This window comes from Salvelinus alpinus, chromosome 12 (genome assembly GCF_045679555.1).
Source record: "Salvelinus alpinus chromosome 12, SLU_Salpinus.1, whole genome shotgun sequence".
Lineage (NCBI taxonomy): Eukaryota > Metazoa > Chordata > Actinopteri > Salmoniformes > Salmonidae > Salvelinus > Salvelinus alpinus.
This window is the reverse complement of record NC_092097.1, coordinates 51,206,182-51,226,225: the sequence shown is the minus strand read 5'-3', so window position 1 is coordinate 51,226,225 and position 20,044 is coordinate 51,206,182.

Genomic DNA, 20,044 nt, shown 5'->3' with positions numbered 1-20,044 from the left:
GGACATGCGCTGGCTTGAGCAGGGGGACCTTGCGTGCGCTGCAGGATTTTAATCCATGACGGCGTAGTGTGTTACTAATGGTTTTCTTTGAGACTGTGGTCCCAGCTCTCTTCAGGTCATTGACCAGGTCCTGCCGTGTAGTTCTGGGCTGATCCCAGAACTGATCCCTTGTGCAGGTCTACAATTTTATCCCTGATGTCCTTACACAGCTCTCTGGTCTTGGCTATTGTGGAGAGGTTGGAGTCTGTTTGATTGAGTGTGTGGACAGGTGTCTTTTATACAGGTAACGAGTTCAAACATGTGCAGTTAATACAGGTAATGAGTGGAGAACAGGAGGGCTTCTTAACTTTTACTTGGTACACATCCCGGATCCGGGAGCACCCTCATCAGTAAAAAAGCTGACTAGCATAGCCTAGCATAGCGCCACAAGTAAATACTAGCATCTAAATATCATGAAATCACAAGTCCAAGACACCAGATGAAAGATACACATCTTGTGAATCCAGCCATCATTTCTGATTTTTAAAATGTTTTACAGGGAAGACACAATATGTATTTCTATTAGCTAACCACGATAGCAAAAGACCCAACTTTTTTTCTCCACCATTTTTTTACTGCATAGGTAGCTATCACAATTTCGACCAAATAAAGATATAAATAGTCACTAACCAAGAAACAACTTCATCAGATGACAGTCTGATAACATATTTATGGTATAGCATATGTTTTGTTTGAAAAATGTGCATATTTCAGGTATAAATCATAGTTTTACATTGCAGCCACCATCACAAAATCTCACCAAAGCAGCTAGAATAACTACAGAGACCAACGTGAATTACCTAAATACTCATCATAAAACATTTATGAAAAATACACAGCGTACAGCAAATGAAAGACCAACATCTTGTGAATCCAGCCAATATTTCAGATTTTTTAAGTGTTTTACAGCGAAAACACAATATAGCATTATATTTGCTTACTACAATAGCCAACCACACAGCAGCATTGATTCATGCACGTTAGCGATAGCGAATAAACCAGCAAAAGATATTACATTTCTCACTAACCTTCTCAAAACTTCATCAGATGACAGTCCTATAACATCATATTACACAATACATATATGGTTTGTTCAAAAATGTGCATATTTAGCGGCACAAATCGTGGTTATACAATGAGAATAGTAGCCAAACTGCAAACAAAATGTCGGGAGAAATCTTGGGAGAGGCACCTAATCTAATCAATAACTAATCATAAACTTGACAAAAAAATAGAGGTTGGACAGCAAATGAAAGATACATTAGTTCTTAATGCAACCGCTGTGTTAGATTTTTAAAATTAACGTTACTACGACATACAGCGTGCGTTAAAGCGAGACCGCACCGAAATTAATGGCGGAATAATAGTTTAACAACGAATTAACATCATAAATAGTTTTTACTATTAACGCAGCACAAACAAAATACCGAAAATCGCAATATACTGATATAAACTGATATAACTCGGTTTAAATTAAATACATTATGATGTTTTTAACACCTATATCGAATAAAATCAGAGCCGGATAAATCTAACTCCTATAACGAGAGCTTTTCAGAATGCAATCCTGAGGTCTGTCTCACGTCATGACGAACGTTGAAAAGATTGCACCCCCGGTTCCAAGAGCTTTTGTACGGCCTCAGATCTACCTAGACACTCCATTCCAATTCTCACTGCTTACTGACATCTAGGGGAAGGCGTATGCAGTGCATGTCGACCCATAGATTACATGCAAATTAATAAACTGACCCTGGAACAGAGTGCCCGATTTCAGATTTCTCACTTCCTGACAGGAAGTTTGCTGCAAAATGAGTTCTGTTTTACTCACAGATATAATTCAAACGGTTTTAGAAACTAGAGAGTGTTTTCTATCCAATAGTAATAATAATATGCATATTGTACGAGCAAGAATTGAGTACGAGGCAGTTTAATTTGGGAACGAATTTTTACAAAGTCGAAATGGCGCCCCCCTATTGAGAAAAGGTTATTAAAGAAAAACTAACAGGTCTGTGAGAGCCGGAATTCTTACTGGTTGGTAGGTGATCAAATACTTATGTCATGCAATAAAATGCAAATGAATTACTTAAAAATCATACAATGTGATTTTCTGGATTTTTGTTTTAGATTCCGTCTCTCACAGTTGAAGTGTACCTATGATTAAAAAAATTACAGACCTCTACATGCTTTGTAAGTAGGAAAACCTGCAAAATCGGCAGTGTATCAAATACTTGTTCTCCCCACTGTATATGTATTGTGTAACATGAAGTCCTATGAGTGTCATCTGATGAAGATCATCAACGGTTAGTGATCAATTTTTTTTCTCTATTTCTGCTTTTTGTGACTCCTCTCTTTGGCTGGAAAAATGGCTGTGTTTTTCTGTGACTAGGTACTGACCTAACATAATCAGATGGTGTGCTTTCGTCGTAAAGCCTTTTAGAAATCGGACACTGTGGTGGGATTAACAACAAGTTTATCTTTAATGGTGTAAAATACTGGTATGTTTGAGGAATTTTAATTATGAGATTTCTGTTGTTTGAATTTGGCGCCCTGCACCTTCACTGGCTGTTATCAAGTCGATCGCGTTAACGGAATCTCAGCCGATCTCAGCAGTAAGAAGTTAAACAGGTCACAACATTCACAAGACCGGAGGGCCAGACGGATTACCAGGATGTGTACTCCGAGCATGCGCTGACCAACTGGCAGGTGTCTTCACTGACATTTTCAACCTGTCCCTGACCGAGTCTGTAATGCCAACATGTTTCAAGCAGACCACCATAGTCCCTGTGCCCAAGAACACCAAGGTAACCTACCTAAATTACTACCGACCTGTAGCGCTCACGTCTGTTGTGAGGGGCGGCAGGTATCCTAGTGGTTAGAGCATTGGGCTAGTAACCGGAAGGTTGCAAGATCAAATCCCTGAGCTGACAAGGTAAAAATCTGTTGTTCTACCCCTGAACAAGGCACTGTTCCTAGACCATCATTGAAAGTAAGAATTTGTTCTTAACTGACTTGCCTTGTTAAATAAAGATATAAAATGTTGTTGATTATCATTAAATGCGAAGACTATATATTATCAAATCAATTATCTATGTGTAATTTATTTACCTGATTAAAACTAACCATGTAACTTTAATTAACTAGAAAGTCGGGGCACCACGGGAAAATGTTGTTTAACTTAGGGATCAAATCCCTAAGTTACCGGACGTTTGACAACTTCCGGTGAAATGGACAAATTAAAATTAAATTATTAGAAATATTTAACTTTCATACAATCACAAGTGCAATACACCAAATTAAAGCTTTACTTCTTGTTAATCCAGCCACCTTGTAAGATTTCAAAAAGGCTTTATGGCGAAAGCAAACCATGCTATTATCTGAGGACAGCACCCCATCAAACAAACACAGACAATCATATTTCTTCCCGCCAGGCGCGACACAAAACTCAGAAATAACGATATAATTCATGCGTTACCTTTGAAGAGCTTCTTCTGTTTGCACTCCAATATGTCCCATAAACATCACAAATGGTCCTTTTGTTCGATTAATTCCGTCGTTATATCTCCAAAATGTCCATTTATTTGGCGCGTTTGATCCAGAAAAAGACTGGTTCCAACTCGCGCAACATGACTACAAAATATCTAATAAGTTACCTGTAATCTTTGTCCAAACATTTCAAACAACTTTCCTAATACAACTTTAAATCAAATCAAATCAACTTTTATTTGTCACACACACATGGTTAGCAGATGTTAATGCAAGTGTAGCGAAATGCTTGTGCTTCTAGTTCCGACAATGCAGTAATAACTTTAGGTATTTTTTTACGTAAATAATCGATAGAATTTAAGACGGGATAAACTGCGTTCAATACCGGACGAAAACAAAGTGGAGCGAGCTTTCAGGTCGTGTGCCCCAACCACAACAGTACACTAGACTCGACCCTCGTTCTGAACAGCCCTACTTCTTCATTACACAAAGGAAAAACATCAACCAATTTCTAAAGACTGTTGACATCCAGTGGAAGCGATAGGAACTGCAAGCAAGTGCCTCAGAAATCTAGATCCACATAGAAAACCCATTGAAAACACTGTCACCTCAAAAAAATCCTGGATGGTTTGCCCTCGGGGTTTCGCCTGCCAAATAAGTTATGTTATACTCACAGACATCATTCAAACCGTTTTAGAAACTTCAGAGTGTTTTCTATCCAAATCTACACATAATATGCATATCCTAGCTTCTGGGCCTGAGTAGCAGGCAGTTTACTTTGGGCACGCTTTTCACCCGGACGTGAAAATACCACCCCCTAGCCTAGAGAGGTTTTAAAGTGTCAATTTCCCGAATATAACTCTTCAGATATTTTCATATCTTATCAAAACTGTCGCTTATTAATGACTTTTATTACCAGTCTCATTAATGAACGTCGCAAACCCTTGGATATCTGCATGAACCCTAGCCTAGATAATGAATCAGCGATATACAAATTAATTAAATTATTTATTTACTAACTAACTAAAAAAAAATCACATAATTATGTAAACACACACACACACACAATAGGTCATACATTGGTTACAATCATGATATGATGGCTTGGTAGACAAAGGAAAGGGGTGGGGCAGTTCAAGAGCGGAAACTCAGAGTGGATTCACTACATACATAGAAATTGCTAATACTTTTAACAGTCGAAAAGAAATTGCAATTTACATATTTCTAAGTGTCTGCCTTTGTTGTCCCTCTCTGCGAATGCCAGTCCGTCTGCTGGACAGTCAGTCAACAGAGAGCCTCTGGTTTGTCCACCAGAGATTATAGTCGTAGGTTGTTAGAATGGATACTTCAGAGTACCATTTGGAAATGCTCTTAGATCCGACTAAAGTATTTAAACAGCTGCAGTCTGAATAATTATTCTTTAGTGTGTAGATTTCTTAGCCATTTCAACGTGGGGAATGATCTCCACATTCTCTGGTCTTGTCCTTTGGTAGAGTTGTAGTTCTTAACCATTTCAAAAACGTAGCGTCAGCTCCATGTTTTCTAGTCTTCTTAACCATTCAAGGCATTTTGAGGCCTCCGGCTTACCGTGGGTCTATTTGGCATAAAATGTCAATTTTGTCACGGGTGGTTTTATATACTCTGTGGAAGAAGGGGGCGTTTCCATGACGCCGATGTAAATGTCTGTACTCACGTGGGCGTGGCCACTGAATAGTAAAACTTTATATTAAAATCCATACTCTCATTTAGAAGGCTAACATCACATTTCATCTGTTCACAAATAGTTTCATATGTAATCATATACATTTCCCCAAATGTTGATGTAAACCACATAATTGAGAAGTGTACACAATCAAAGACACAGAAAAGTGTGTTCCCTGTCCTTCATGAGATCACCAAATGAAACACACTCAACATGACTGTCCCGTAAGTGTCCACGGACCACTCCCACATTCTCAAAAATAGAACTATTGTTTAATTATTCAAACTTTGATGTCCAAGTGTCTTTCTGTGTTCCACAGTTTATATTCCAATCTCAAACGCTACAGAGCATAGAGGGTTGTATTTTACGACCGCCATAAAAAAGCCGACTTCCCGCTCTCCCCCTCTAGAAAGAGAGCACTCTGTAGAGTTGACCCACTGTAACCTGATCCTTCAGACCGTCACAGGAGAGTTATGACAGTAGCCATGAAGTGCATTGAAAGGCTGGTCATGTCTGACATCAACACCATTATCCCAGAAACCCTAGACCCACGGCAATTTGCAAACCACACCGACAGATCCACAGATGATGCAATCTCTATTGCACTCCACACTGCTCTTTCCCACCTGGACAAAAGGAACACCTACGTGAGAATGCTATTCATTGACTACAGTTCAGCGTTCAACACCATAGTGGCCTCAAAGCTCATCACAAGGCTAAGGACCCTGGGACTGGATCCTGGACTTCCTGACGGGCCGCCCCCAGGTGGTAAGGGTAGATAACAACACATCTGCCACACTGATCCTCAACACAGGGGCCCCTCAAGGGTGCGTGCTCAGTCCCCTGCTGTACTCCCTGTTCACCAATGACTGCATGGCCAAGCACGATTCCAACACCATCATTAAGTTTGCCGACGACACAACAGTGGTAGGCCTGATCACTGACAACGATGAGACAGCCCTATAGGCTGGCAGGATGGTGGCAGGATGGTGCCAGGATAACTTATAGTTCCTCCCAATCCCGGATCCGGGAGCACCCCCCACAGTAAAAAAGCTGACTAGCATAGCCTAGCATAGCGTCACAAGTAAATACTAGCATCTAAATATCATTAAATCACAAGTCCAAGACACCAGATGAAAGATACAGATCTTGTGAATCCAGCCATCATTTCTGATTTTTAAAATGTTTTACAGGGAAGACACAATATGTAAATCTATTAGCTAACCACGATAGCAAAAGACACAACTTTTTTTTCTCCACCATTTTTTTCCTGCATGGGCAGCTATCACAATTTAGACTAAATAAAGATATATATAGCCACTAACCAAGAAACAACTTCATAAGATGACAGTCTGATAACATATTTATGGTATAGCATATGTTTTTTTAGAAAAATGTGCATATTTCAGGTATAAATCACAGTTCTACATTGCAGCTGCAATCTGAAATAGCGTTGGAAGCAGCCGGAATAATTACAGAGACCGACGTCAATTACCAAAATACTCATCCTAAAACATTTCTGAAAAATACACAGCATACAGCAATTGAAAGACACAGATCTTGTGAATCCAGCCATCATTTCTGATTTTTTTAAAGTTTTACAGGGAAGACACAATATGTAAATCTATTAGCTAACCACGTTAGCAAAAGACACCACTTTTTACTCCACCAGTTTTTTACTCCATCAGTAGCTATCACTAATTCGACTAAATAAAGATATATATAGCCACTAACCAAGAAACAACTTCATACGATGACAGTCTGATAACATATTTATGGTATAGCATATGTTTTTTTAGAAAAATGTGCATTTTTCAGGTATAAATCATAGTTTACCATTGCAGCCATTATCACAAAACTCACCAAAGCGACTAGAATAACTACAGAGAGCAACGTGTATTACCTAATTACTCATCATAAAACATTTCTAAAAAATACACAGCATTCAGCAATTGAAAGACACAGATCTTGTGAATCCAGACAATATTTCAGATTTTCTAAGTGTTTTACAGCGAAAACACAATATATCGTTATATTAGCATACCACATGAGCTAACATCACCCCAGCATTGATTCAAGGCAAAAAGAGCGATAACGTTATCGCCACCAAAATATATTAATTTTTTCACTAACCTTCTCAGAATTCTTCAGATGACAGTCCTGTAACATCATATTACACAATGCATATAGAGTTTGTTCGAAAATGTGCATATTTAGCATCACAAATCGTGGTTATGCAATGTAATCTGTCAAAACATGGCATGCATTCTGGCCGGCGCCATCTTGGAAAGGCACCTAAGTTTACGAATATTTATCGATTAGATTGACTAAAAAAATTCAGGTTGGACAGCTAATGAAAGATGCATTGGTTATTAATGCAACCGCTGATTTAGATTTTTAAAATTAACGTTACTAGTTACTATACATTGTGCGTTACAGCCAGACTAGTGCCGCAATAATGGCCGAAAAAATGCGTTTACATTTTTCCACATAAATACGGAATAAAATCATAAATAGCTCTTACTTTTGGACGAGCTTCCATCAGAATCTTGGGCAAGGTGTCCTTTCTCCAAAAGAATCGTTGCTTTGTTGTAAAATGTCCTCTTCAACTTCGGAACTAGCAACTAACAATAGCTACGTGGCACACACATGTCCAAATCCTCAAACGCAATACTACGAAAATTCCGAAAATAGCAATATACTCGCATAAACTGATATAAATCGGTTTCAAATAACTTTGTTATGATGTTTCTAACACCTATTTCGAATTAAATCACAGACGGATATATCTTAGACCGATAACAGGAGCTTTTCAGCATGCCATTCTGATGTCCTCTCTTGCGCCTTGGTGAGCGTCCAAAAGAAAGGACATGTCACTCCATTGCCTTTTATAAACTCTGAGAAATTCGTAGAGACTCCATTCCACTTCTCATTGGTTACTGACATCCAGGGGAAGGCGGGTGCAGTTCATTTCGATCCATAGGGCACACACAGAGCTTTAAACTGATCTGAGAACAGAGACTATTTTTCTGACCTTCGCATGTCCTGTCATGATTTTCGCTGTAGAAAGAGTTCTGGTTCACCCACAGACATAATTCAAACGGTTTTAGAAACTAGAGATTGTTTTCTATCCAATAGTAATAATAATATGCATATTGTACGAGCAAGAATTGAGTACGAGGCAGTTTAATTTGGAAATGTAAAAAAAGAAAGTGCTAACAGCTCCCCCTATTGACAAAAGGATAACAACCTCTCCTTCAACATGATGAAGATAAAGGAGATGATTGTGGATTACAGAAAAAGGAGGACAGAGCATGCCCCCATTCTCATCGACTGGGCTGTAGTGGAGCAGGTTAATAGCTTCAAGTTCCTTGGTATCCACATCACCAAAACACTATCATGGTCCAAACACACTGAGACAGTTGTGAAGAGGGCACGACAATGCCTATTCCCCCTCAAGAGACTGAAAAGATTTGGCATGGGTCCTCAGATCCTCAAAAGGTTCTACAGCTGCGCCATCGAGAGCATCCTGACTGGTTACCTGTTTCATGGTTCATTATAAGCGTCCAGGTTAGTCCCAATCCTTGAAAGCGGCAGCTCTCCCCTTCAGCTCAGTGCAGATGTTGCCTGTAATCCATGGCTTCTGGTTGGGGTATGTACGTACAGTCACTGTGGGGACGACGTCATCGATGCACTTATTGATGAAGCCAGCAACTGACGTGGTGTACTCCTCAATGCTATCGGAAGAATCCCAGAACATTTTCCAGTCTGTGCAAGCTTAGCATCTGCGTCCTCTGATCCCTTCCTTATTGAGCGAATTACTGGTACTATTGTGAATTTGTCAGAACATATGTGGCAATTATTTATTTCAGAAGGAGCCAGCAAAACTAGTGCACTCTATATGTGCTCTGGGTCATTAGACACCATTAGACATGCATCTGTCTGGGGGTTGGACACGGTTATTCCTGTAACTGTGTTATGGCCAACTATGTGCTGTTGCTATTGTTACACCTCTTGGGTATTTTCCAGAACAGGGGTGTCCCTTTCAGAGGAGTTAACAGGATGACATTTATGGTTATTTCTGTAGAGTGCCAAGGTCTGTTACTATGGTCCTACATGCATGAACCTATTTCTGTGGCTTTATGGGTTCCATGCCCTGATATGAAACCAGTAAGACCATGCTTGTAAGCAGGAATCAGGAGGATAGAGTTATGGTCAGATTTGCTAAATGGAGGGCGAGGGAGAGCTTTGTACGCGTCTCTGTGTGTGGAGTAAAGGTGGTCTAGAGTTTTTTTTCTCCCTCTGGTTGCACATTTAACATGCTGGTAGAAATGAGGTAAAACGGATTTAAGTTTCCCTGCATTAAAGTCCCCGGCCACTAGGAGCGCCGCTTCTGGATGAGCATTTTCCTGTTTGCTTATGGCCCTATACAGCTCGTTGAGAGCCGTCTTAGTGCCAGCATCGGTTTACAGTGGTAGACTGCACTTCCTGATTTTGGTCTCGTTTTAGATTTGGTTCATTAAGAAATGCTAGAGGCCATGACTGATTTGAAAAGTGAGTTAGTTTCGGGGTGTGGTTTGATGTGGGTTTCTCGTGTGTATGTGTGTTCGCAGGTGGGAATAGTTAGCTAAATTATTTAGGCAATTAGCTCAACCGTGGTAGAGTTGGTTTTCCTAGCTCCGGGGCTAGTTAGGGACCTTCACTAAATTACACAATTATGAAGAAAATGTTTCTGACTCATATCGATGCCACCTAGGCCGTTTTCAAAACAAGAAGTTGCTTTTTAGGGTCAGTTGACCTTTAACCCCTAGTTACTGTTAGTTGGTGTTTCTTAATAAGTTTACAATTTTGTCATTTAGCAGACGGTCTTATCCAGAGTGACTTACAGGAGCAATTAGGGTTAAGTGCCTTGCTCAAGGGCACATCGACTGATACATTTTTTCTCACCTAGTTGGCTGGGGGATTCTAACTAGCGACTTTTCTGTTACTGGCCCAACGCTCTTAACCGCTAGGCTACCTGCCACCCCAGGTATGAAAGGCTTTATTGGAAGAGTAGTCAAAACATAATAGGGAAGCTGGCTCCAACTCTAATTATTAACATAATGAATTAGCTGCTGAAGTATGTTTGGCATGGATTCTACTGTTAAAGCAATATTTACTTTCATGATATTTCTTCCTAATGTGTCAATGGACGTGCTCTCTTTGGTACATATAATCTATACTGAACAAAAATATAAACGCAACATGCAACAATTTACAACATTTTTACTAAGTTACAGTTCATATAAGGGAATCAGTCAACTGAAATAAATAAATTAGGCCATAATCTAAGGATTTCACATGAGAGCCATGCCCAGCCAATCAGAATAATTTTTTCCCCCACAAAAGGGCTTTATTACAGACGTAAATACTCCTCAGTTTCATCAGCTGTCCGTGTGGCTAGTCTCAGATGATCCCGCAGGTGAAGTAGCCAGATGTGGAGGTTCTGGGCTGGCGTGGTTACACGTGGTCTGCGGTTGTGAGTCCCAAATTCTCTAAAACGATGTTGGAGCCAGCTTATGGTAGAGAATGAACATTCAATTCTCTGGAAACAACTCTGGTGGACAGTATTGCAGTCATTATGCCAATTGCACGCTCCCTCAAAACTTGAGACATCTGTGACATTGTGTTGTGGCCTTTTATTGTCCCCAGCAAATGGTACACCTGTTCTCCTTCCTCTACTGGTACACAGCCCTCTCCCTCTCTTCTCCTCCCTCTACTGGTACACAGCCCTCTCCCTCTCTTCTCCTTCCTCTACTGGTACACAGCCCTCTTCCTCTCTTCTCCTCCCTCTACCGGTACACAGCCCTCTCCCTCTCTCTTCTCCTTCCTCTACTGGTACACAGCCCTCTCCCTCTCTCTTCTCCTTCCTCTACTGGTACACAGCCCTCTCTCTCTCTTCTCCTTCCTCTACTAGTACACAGCCCTCTCCCTCTCTTCTCCTTCCTCTACTAGTACACAACCCTCTCTCTCTTCTCCTTCCTCTACTGGTACACAGCCCTCTCTCTCTCTTCTCCTTCCTCTACTGGTACACAGCCCTCTCCCTCTCTTCTCCTTCCTCTACCGGTACACAGCCCTCTCCCTCTCTTCTCCTTTCTCTACCAGTACACAGCCCTCTCCCTCTCTTCTCCTTCCTCTACTGGTACACAGCCCTCTCCCTCTCTTCTCCTTCCTCTACTGGTACACAGCCCTCTCCCTCTCTTCTCCTTCCTCTACTGGTACACAGCCCTCTCCCTCTCTTCTCCTTCCTCTACTGGTACACAGCCCTCTCCCTCTCTTCTCCTTCCTCTACTGGTACACAGCCCTCTCCCTCTCTTCTCCTTCCTCTACTGGTACACAGCCCTCTCCCTCTCTTCTCCTTCCTCTACTGGTACACAGCCCTCTCCCTCTCTTCTCCTCCCTCTACTAGTACACAACCCTCTCTTTCTCTTCTCCTTCCTCTACCAGTACACAGGCCTCTCCCTCTCTCTTCTCAAATCAAATTTTATTTGTCACATACACGTGTTTAGCAGATGTTATTGCGGTGTAGCGAAATGCTTGTGTTTTTAGCTCCAACAGTGCAGTAATATCTAACAGTTCACAACGATAAACACAATACACACAACCTAAAAGTAAAATAATGGATTTAAGGAATATATAAATATTAGGATGAGTGATGTCGGAATGGCATAGACTAAATACTGTAGAATAGAATACAGTATATACATATGAGATGAGTATAGCAAAAATGTGTAAACATTATTAAAGTGACTAGTGTTCCATTATTAAAGTGGCCAGTGATTTCAAGTCTATGTATATGGGGCAGCAGCCTCTAAGGTGCAGGGTTATGTAACCGAGTGGAAGCTGCCAAGTGATGGCTATTTAACAGTCTAATGGCATTGAGATAGAAGCTGTTTTTCAGTCTCGGCCCCAGCTTTGATGTACTGACCTTGCCTTCTGGTTGATAGCAGGGTGAAGAGGCAGTGGCTTGGGTGGTTGTTGTCCTTGATGATCTTTCTGGCCTTCCTATGACATCGGGTGCTGTAGGTGTCCTGGATGGCAGGTAGTATGCCCCTGATGATGTGTTCGGCAGACCGCACCACCCTCTTGAGAACCCTGCGGTTGCGGACGGTGCAGTTGCCGTACCAGGCGGTGATACAGCCAGACATTAGGCTCTGAATTGTGCAACTGTAAAAGTTTGTGAGGGCTTTAGGTAACAAGCCAAATTTCTTCAGCCTCCTGAGGTTCTTCACCACACTGTCTGTGTGGGTGGACCATTTCAGATCGTCAGTGATGTGTACGCCGAGGAACTTGAAGCTTTCCACCTGCTCCACTGCGGTCCCATCTATGTGGATAGGGGAATGCTCCCTATGCTGTTTTCTGATGTCCACGATCAGCTTCTTTGTTTTCTCGACATTGAGTGAGAGGTTATTTTATTTTTATTTTACTTTTTTCACCACCTCCTTGTAGGCTGTCTTGTCATTACGTTCTCCGGTTTCTGTGTTGTAGTTTTTGTATTTTAGAGTGTGTGTTTCAGGAGATGGCTTCCTGAAGTACTCCCCAACCAGCTGATTGGTCGACTCAATGGCTAATTGATGATTGGAGAGCTGACCCCGCCCCCTCGTCAAGAAGCAGCTGACTCTAATCAGCTAATAGCCACCTGAAGATATAAAAGCCAGTGTTCTGTTTAAGAGAAAGAGAACTTATTAGAGAGAGAGGATAGGCAGGGAGAGATCATTGAAGGCTGAGGAATGCAGAGAGTTTGATTGAAAGAGAGAAGAGATTAGAGGGAGAGTAAATGTTTCGGAGAAATATTAGTGATTAGAGCGAGATCATTGTAGGTTGACATTGAATGTTATATAGAGCATTGCTGAGGGTTAAACCATATTGGTCGTGAGTATGTACTATGTTAGTTGTTGTTGGTAGCAGCTTTGCTATGTCCTGTGTTTGTGAAATTGTTAATAATTATTCTGTTTCATTTGTTCCCAGGGGGGAAGGGGAAGGCACCTAGGGAGTGCTTAGGCAAGAGGCCCGCGGGCATACATATACCCGTAGTATATTCACTGTCTAGGCACACTAGGTAAGACCTGGGCGGACCACCCCCTGTATTTTGGTTAGGGCACCAGGTGGTGTTAAGATAGGTAAGTAGTGGGTAGGCAGGTTAGATAGGAGAGGGGGAACTTTGATATTTACTTTCTTTGCTTTGGTTCCGTCCAGCCCCTTTTCCCCATATTACCGTGTAGGAAATAAATCCTAGTAAACGGTAAATTCTGCCTTTGTCGTCCTTTCTCCCACCTACAGTCCATACCTCTTGCACTTCACAGAGAGTTGAGTTGTAGCAGGGAGTTGCGTTCCCTCTTCTCAGAGGCGTGCGTAACAGTAATCAGGCCTACTACTGTTGTGTTGTCTGCAAACTTGATGATTGAGTTGCAGGAGTGCGTGGCCACCCAGTCATGGGTGAACAGGGAGTACAGGAGGGGGTTGAGCATGCACCCTTGTGGGGCCCCTATGTTGAAGATCAGCGAAGTGGAGGTGTTGTTTCCCACCTTCACCACCTGGAGGTGGCCCGTCAGAAAGTCCAGGACCCAATTGCACAGGGCGGGGTTCAGACCCAGGGCCCCGAGCTTAATGATGAGCTTGGACGGTACTATAGTGTTGAATGCTGAGCTATAGTCAATGAAAAACCCACAGTCCTTGGTTGCGCGCCGCGACTGTGGCACTGTTATCCTCAAAGGGGGCGAAGAAGGTGTTTAGCTTATCCGGAAGCAAGACGTCGGTGTCCACGACGTGGCTGGTTTTCCCTTTGTAGTCCATGATTGTCTGTAGACCCTGCCACATACGTCCCGTGTCAGAGCTGTTGAATTGCGACTCCACTTTGTTTCTATACTGACGTTTTGCCTGTTTGATTGCCTTGCGGAGGGAATAACTACACTGTTTGTATTCGGCCATATTCCCAGTCACCTTGCTATGGTTAAATGCTGTGGTTTGCGCTTTCAGTTTTGCGAGAATGCTGCCATCTACCCACGGTTTCTGGTTAGGGTAGGTTTTAATAGTCAGTTGGTACAACATCTCCTATACACTTCCTGATAAAATCAGTCACTGTATCCGTGTATTCTTCAATGTTATTCTTAGAGGCTACCCGGAACATATCCCAGTCCGCGTGATCAAAACAATCTTGAAGCGTGGATTCCGATTTGTCAGACCAGCGTTGAATAGTCCTGAGCACAGGTACTTCCTGTTTTAGCTCGGGTACTTCCTGGCAGGGGAAAAATGGAGTCGTGATTAGATTTGCCGAAGGGAGGGCGGGGGAGGGCCTTGTAGGCATTTCGAAAAGCTGAGTAGCAGTGGTCTAATGTTTTCTCAGAGTGAGTGCTGCAGTCAATGTGTTGGTATAATTTTTGTAGCGTTTTCTTCAAATTTGCTTTGATAAAATCTCCAGCTACAATAAATGTGGCCTCAGGATATGTGGTTTCCAGTTTGCAAGAAGTCCAGTGAAATTCTTTGAGGGCCGTTGTGGTATCGGCTTGAGGGGGAATATACACAACTGTGACTATAACCGAAGAGAATTCTCTTGAGAGGTAATATGGTTGGCATTTGATTGTAAGGTATTTTAGGTCGAGTGAACAAAGGGACTTGAGTTTCTGTATGTTATCACAATCACACCATGAGTGGTTAATCATGAAACATACACCACGCATTTCTTCTTCCTGGAGACTGCTTTTTTCCTGTCTGCGTGAGATACTGAGAACCCAGCTGGCTGTATGGACAAAAACAGTATATCCCGAGAGAGCCATGTTTCCGTGAAACAGAGTATGTTACAATCTCTGATGTCTCTCTGGATGGAGATTCTCGCCCTGAGGTCGTCTACCTTATTATCCAGAGACTGAACATTAGCGAGTAATATACTCGGAAGCGGTGGATGGTGTGCGCTCCTGAACCGGACAAGAAGTCCACTCCGAATACCTCATTATAATGAATGCAAGTATCATTTTAACACCTCAACGAAGAGGATTTCACTTCAGGTACCGAGACCCAAACATGCGATGATTTACCGCGACATCAACTTGAAGAGTGTACCGAGACCCAAAAGTGCAATTTACAGTGACCAGTCGAAGAAAGTCAAGGTCATTCTTGGTGCCAGGCTATCCATTGATTTTTATTGGGTACAATGAAGTTAGAATCACGTCCCTTATAAATCTCAAAAGTAGGCTAGCTGTGACAGGCCCGTCATGGTGAACATTTTATTGAGGGTGTTTCCCAGTCAGACTAATTATCTAATGATGTGCTTCTCTGACCAGACCTAATGTGTACTCTCTCCACCCAACCTATGTGATGACACCACTATTAACTGTAATGACATCTTCCCTGGAACTACTGTCACCCTGATGATCTGGCCTTATGATGGATGGGCTGAGCTTGTGATAGCTGCAGCTACTGGGGATGTATTCAAGGTGATGTGGCATGAAAGAAAAACCTAGAATAGTCTACAGCAGTCATACACAGAGACTCTCTATGGCCCAGGTCATTATTGAACAAAGTTTTTTTTAAATAACCATCATCACCAAAAATAGTAATAGCAATACTGCATTTCTTTACCAGACTTGCTGAAAGACCCACCTCCTTATTTGATCTAATGTGGCTAGCCTGTAAATACTGCACATCTAAACAGCATCTCACAGCTGCTATTACAACCTGTAGACCTTATTTACTTCACTCTTCCCTTTTTTTAGGATGAACATTTCCCATCAACTTTTCACACATAAAAATGACTATTTTCTCTTTATTTCATGTAGCTCAAGAGTGTGATGTCCAAACCAGCAGCGCCACGTTCCTCCCATCTCAGTGCTATTGGTTGTATGAGTGGAGCTCCCTCTTGGCTCTCTCACCGTCTCTTCTCTGCTCTGTTCATCAGTGCCCACCGTGGACACATGCCCGCTGTCCGCTTCCTGCTCCAACAAGGTACCCACAACCGCAGAGGCAAAACATCTGGATATCACCGGCGCACTGGAAAAACCTTGTATCTCAATTGGGGTGATTTTGATAAATATTTTTTACATAAATTGAATCTAGACATCCCTCTCAGAGGCGTCAATCCCATAGCAGGGGCAGGTGCACCCTCAGATTTGTAATGTAAAAAAAATTATACAGAAAAACATGTAATAATCTCTGTTATACTACTAGCCACTAGCAATTTTATGAAGTTGGCTTTAGCTAGCCCAGATAGGTTCCCGATCTCCCAACTACCAAGAAGCCATTTCAGCCTATCAATCAAGTAAGAGTAGCTAGCTTGTCTAACTATCTTAGCTGTCATTACTGCTGGCAACGTTGGTAGACTTCAGAAAAGCAAGCAATAATAAAAAAAATATTTCTCTAGGACTAATATAAATAATTATAAAATGCCTAGTGAACTTCAATTAATGTATAGCCATAGGTCTGAAAAAAAACCTGTATGTTATTATTTTTTATTCCTGGCGATTTAACTTTTTGGAGATACAGGGTTTTCCCGGGACGCTGGCGACATCTGGGTCATGTTAATTAGGCCATGCAAAAGAAAACTTTTAGCAAAAGTCAAGCTAGTCCCTCCTTGTTTCAGTCTAGTTTATTTCTTTCAGCCTAACAAACTTGGGGCCTTCCACGCGGCCGCCACCGAGGGCCAGTTGCAGTCCATCCAGGAGCTACTGGTGCGCGACGCCCCACTCCAACTGGAGGACGCCGAGGGCATGACACCTCTGAGAACCGCCACGCGCTGGGGCCAGAGGAAGTACCCCCGGCAGCTCTTCCTCCTCCACTGGCAGGAGTGAGGCAGCTGGGGCCGCCGCAGAACACAGCCATGAGGGCCCAGGCAAGGAGGGCGTGGATGGGGGAGGCGTGACCAGAGCTGCAGGTCAAGAACAGGGTGGATGGCCAAGAGCCTGGTCCTGGAGAGCCGTGTACACAGGATTTTATTCCAGCCCAGAACTAACACACCAGTTCCTAACTACTCTGGATTGAATCGCATTAGCGGTCGGATCATTTGAATCATATGTTTTCGTGTTGGGTTGGAACAAAAACCTGCTAACAGACAATGTTTCCCCCTTCATCATTTAGTCAGAAGTCAGAAGTTTGCCTACCTCTCCCACGTCAGACGTTGAGTAAGCGCTTTCACAATGGTTCCGAGCAGCAAGACTTCCTTCATGAAATCATCAAGAGGCAGAAAAGTAGATGAACGGATATTTATAATCAAGATAAACCAGTGAAAAAAGGTGCAGCAAAAGGGTATAATTACATTAGTCAGAGATGGGGAATAAGATGTCTTGAGCAACCTGGACGACAGAATGTGACACTGCTTATTGGTGAATAAAAGTAGAAACCAGAGAGATGAGAACAATATGATAAAAAATATAAATACTGTATGATAAAAGCCAATTCAAATGGAGTTAAACTATTAAATGGGGAATAAAGTACCTTTAAAGTTTAAATGATTGTAGTCATGTGAACTGTTCTATCAAACAAATGCATTGCTGTTGCACCATGGCAGCATACAGTGCCTTCGGAAAGTATTCAGATCCCTTGACTTTTTTTCACAGCCTTATTCTAAAATGTATTCAATAATTTTTTCACACATCAATCTACACACAATACCTAATAATGACAAAGCGAACATTTTTGCAAATGTATAAAAAAACAAACAGAGATACCTTATCTACAGTACATAGTTATTCAGACCCTTTGCTATGAGACTCAAAATTTAGCTCAGGTGCATCCTGTTTCCATTGATCATCCTTCAGATGTTTTTACAACTTGATTTGAGTCCACCTGTGGTAAATTCAATTGATTGGACATGATTTGGAAAGGCAGACACCTGTTTATATAAGGTCCCACAGTTGACAGTGCATGTCAGAGCAAAAACCAACCTATGAGGTAGAAGGAATTGTCCGTAGAACTCTGAGACAGGATTGTGTCGAGGCACAGATCTGGGGAAAGGGTACCAAAACATTTCTGCAGCATTGAATGTCCCCAAGAACACAGTGGCCTGCATCATTCTTGAATGGAAGATGTTTGGAACCACCAAGACTGTTCCTAGAGCTGTCCACCCAGCCAAACTGAGCAATCGGGGGAGAAGGGCCTTGGTCAGGCAGGTGACCAAGAAGCCGATGGTCACTCTGACAGAGCTCCAGAGTTCCTTTGTGGAGATGGGAGAACCTTCCAGAAGGAGAACCATCTCTGCAGCATTCCACCAATCAGGCCTTTATTGTAGAGTGGCCAGACGGAAGCCACTCCTCAGTAAAAGGCACATGACATCCCGCTTGGAGTTTGCCAAAGGGCACCTAAAGGACTCTGACCATGACAAACAAGATTCTCTGGTCTAATGAAACCAAGATTGAACTCTTTGGCCTGAATGCCATGCGTCACATCTGGACGAAACCTGGCACCATCCCTACGGTGAAGCATGGTGGTGGCAGCATCATGCTGTGGGGATGTTTTTCAGCGGTAGGGACTGGGAGACTAGTCAGGATCGAGGCAAAGATGAACGGATTAAAGTACAGAGAACCTTGATGAAAACCTGCTCCAGAGCGCTCAGACCTCAGACTGTTCACCTTCCAACTGCGAAAGGTGCTTCAACAAAGTACTGAGTAAATTGCTAAATACTTCTGTAAATGTGATATTTCAGTTTTTATTTATTTATACATTTGCCCCAAAAAATTAAAACCTGTTTTTGCTTTGTCACTATGGCATTGCTTGTAGATTGGAGGGGGAAAACGATTTAATCCATTTTAGAATAAGGCTGTAAAGTAACAAAATGTGGAAAAAGTCAAGGGGTCTAAATGCTTTCCGAATGCACTGTATACTGTGGACTGAGACTAGTATTCATCTTTGATGTGTCATTTGCCCTGCGTAGAAATCAAGATGTATATAGATGTCAATAGTGTCTATTTTTGATAGTCACAATACTCTTGTATACATGTCAATATATTCTGCATGTCAATATATTCTGCATGTCAATATATTCTACATGTCAATACATTGTACTTTAAAAAATGTCTTGTGTGTTTTTATTTTATATGACATAGTATTACTGCAACGTTGAGGAAGAGCAAGCAAGCATTTCACTGTACTGTTTACACCTGCTGTATTCTGGGCAACTGACAGATACTCTGATTGGATCTGAAATAGATGCTAATTTGGCAAATAGAAGGTCTAAATGTACATTTGAACCAGAATCATGGAAGGGGAATGACATTAAGGTCTGAAAGGCATGAAGATTATGATCACTTGCTCAATAATGTAAAATAGCTATTTTCACCTACACATAGGGGAGGAACCAGAAAGACCAGACTAATGCAATTATTTGTGTTTTGGTTATAAGTAAATACAAATCCCCTCCCCAATGGGGCAACCTCAGAGCAGGCTCAAATTGTGTGACTGCTCAAGTCTCTTACCCTGGGCAATAGCGTAACCCTTAATGTCAATCCCTGATGTACGACGACTGTATTAATATATGTTATGTTTTCTATCAGTGTACTGTGGGATAACCACCTTTTGAACCTCAAGATGACACTCATGATAGTAGTAGTCACTGTGCTGATTCACTGCCATGCTGATTGTCTGTGGTTAAAGTCACCACATGACAGAAAAACACATTGAACAATGTAATACAACTCAAACCATCAAGAGAGTGCTAACTACAGCAGTTCAATCTCAGCACAGCACATAAACTCACATTTCTAGTTAAATGTAGATGCTGATGTGGTGATGATGACTATGTAATGACACATTTTCCTGAAAGTAAGAAAAGGGGTGTACATTTGTAACTGTGTGAAA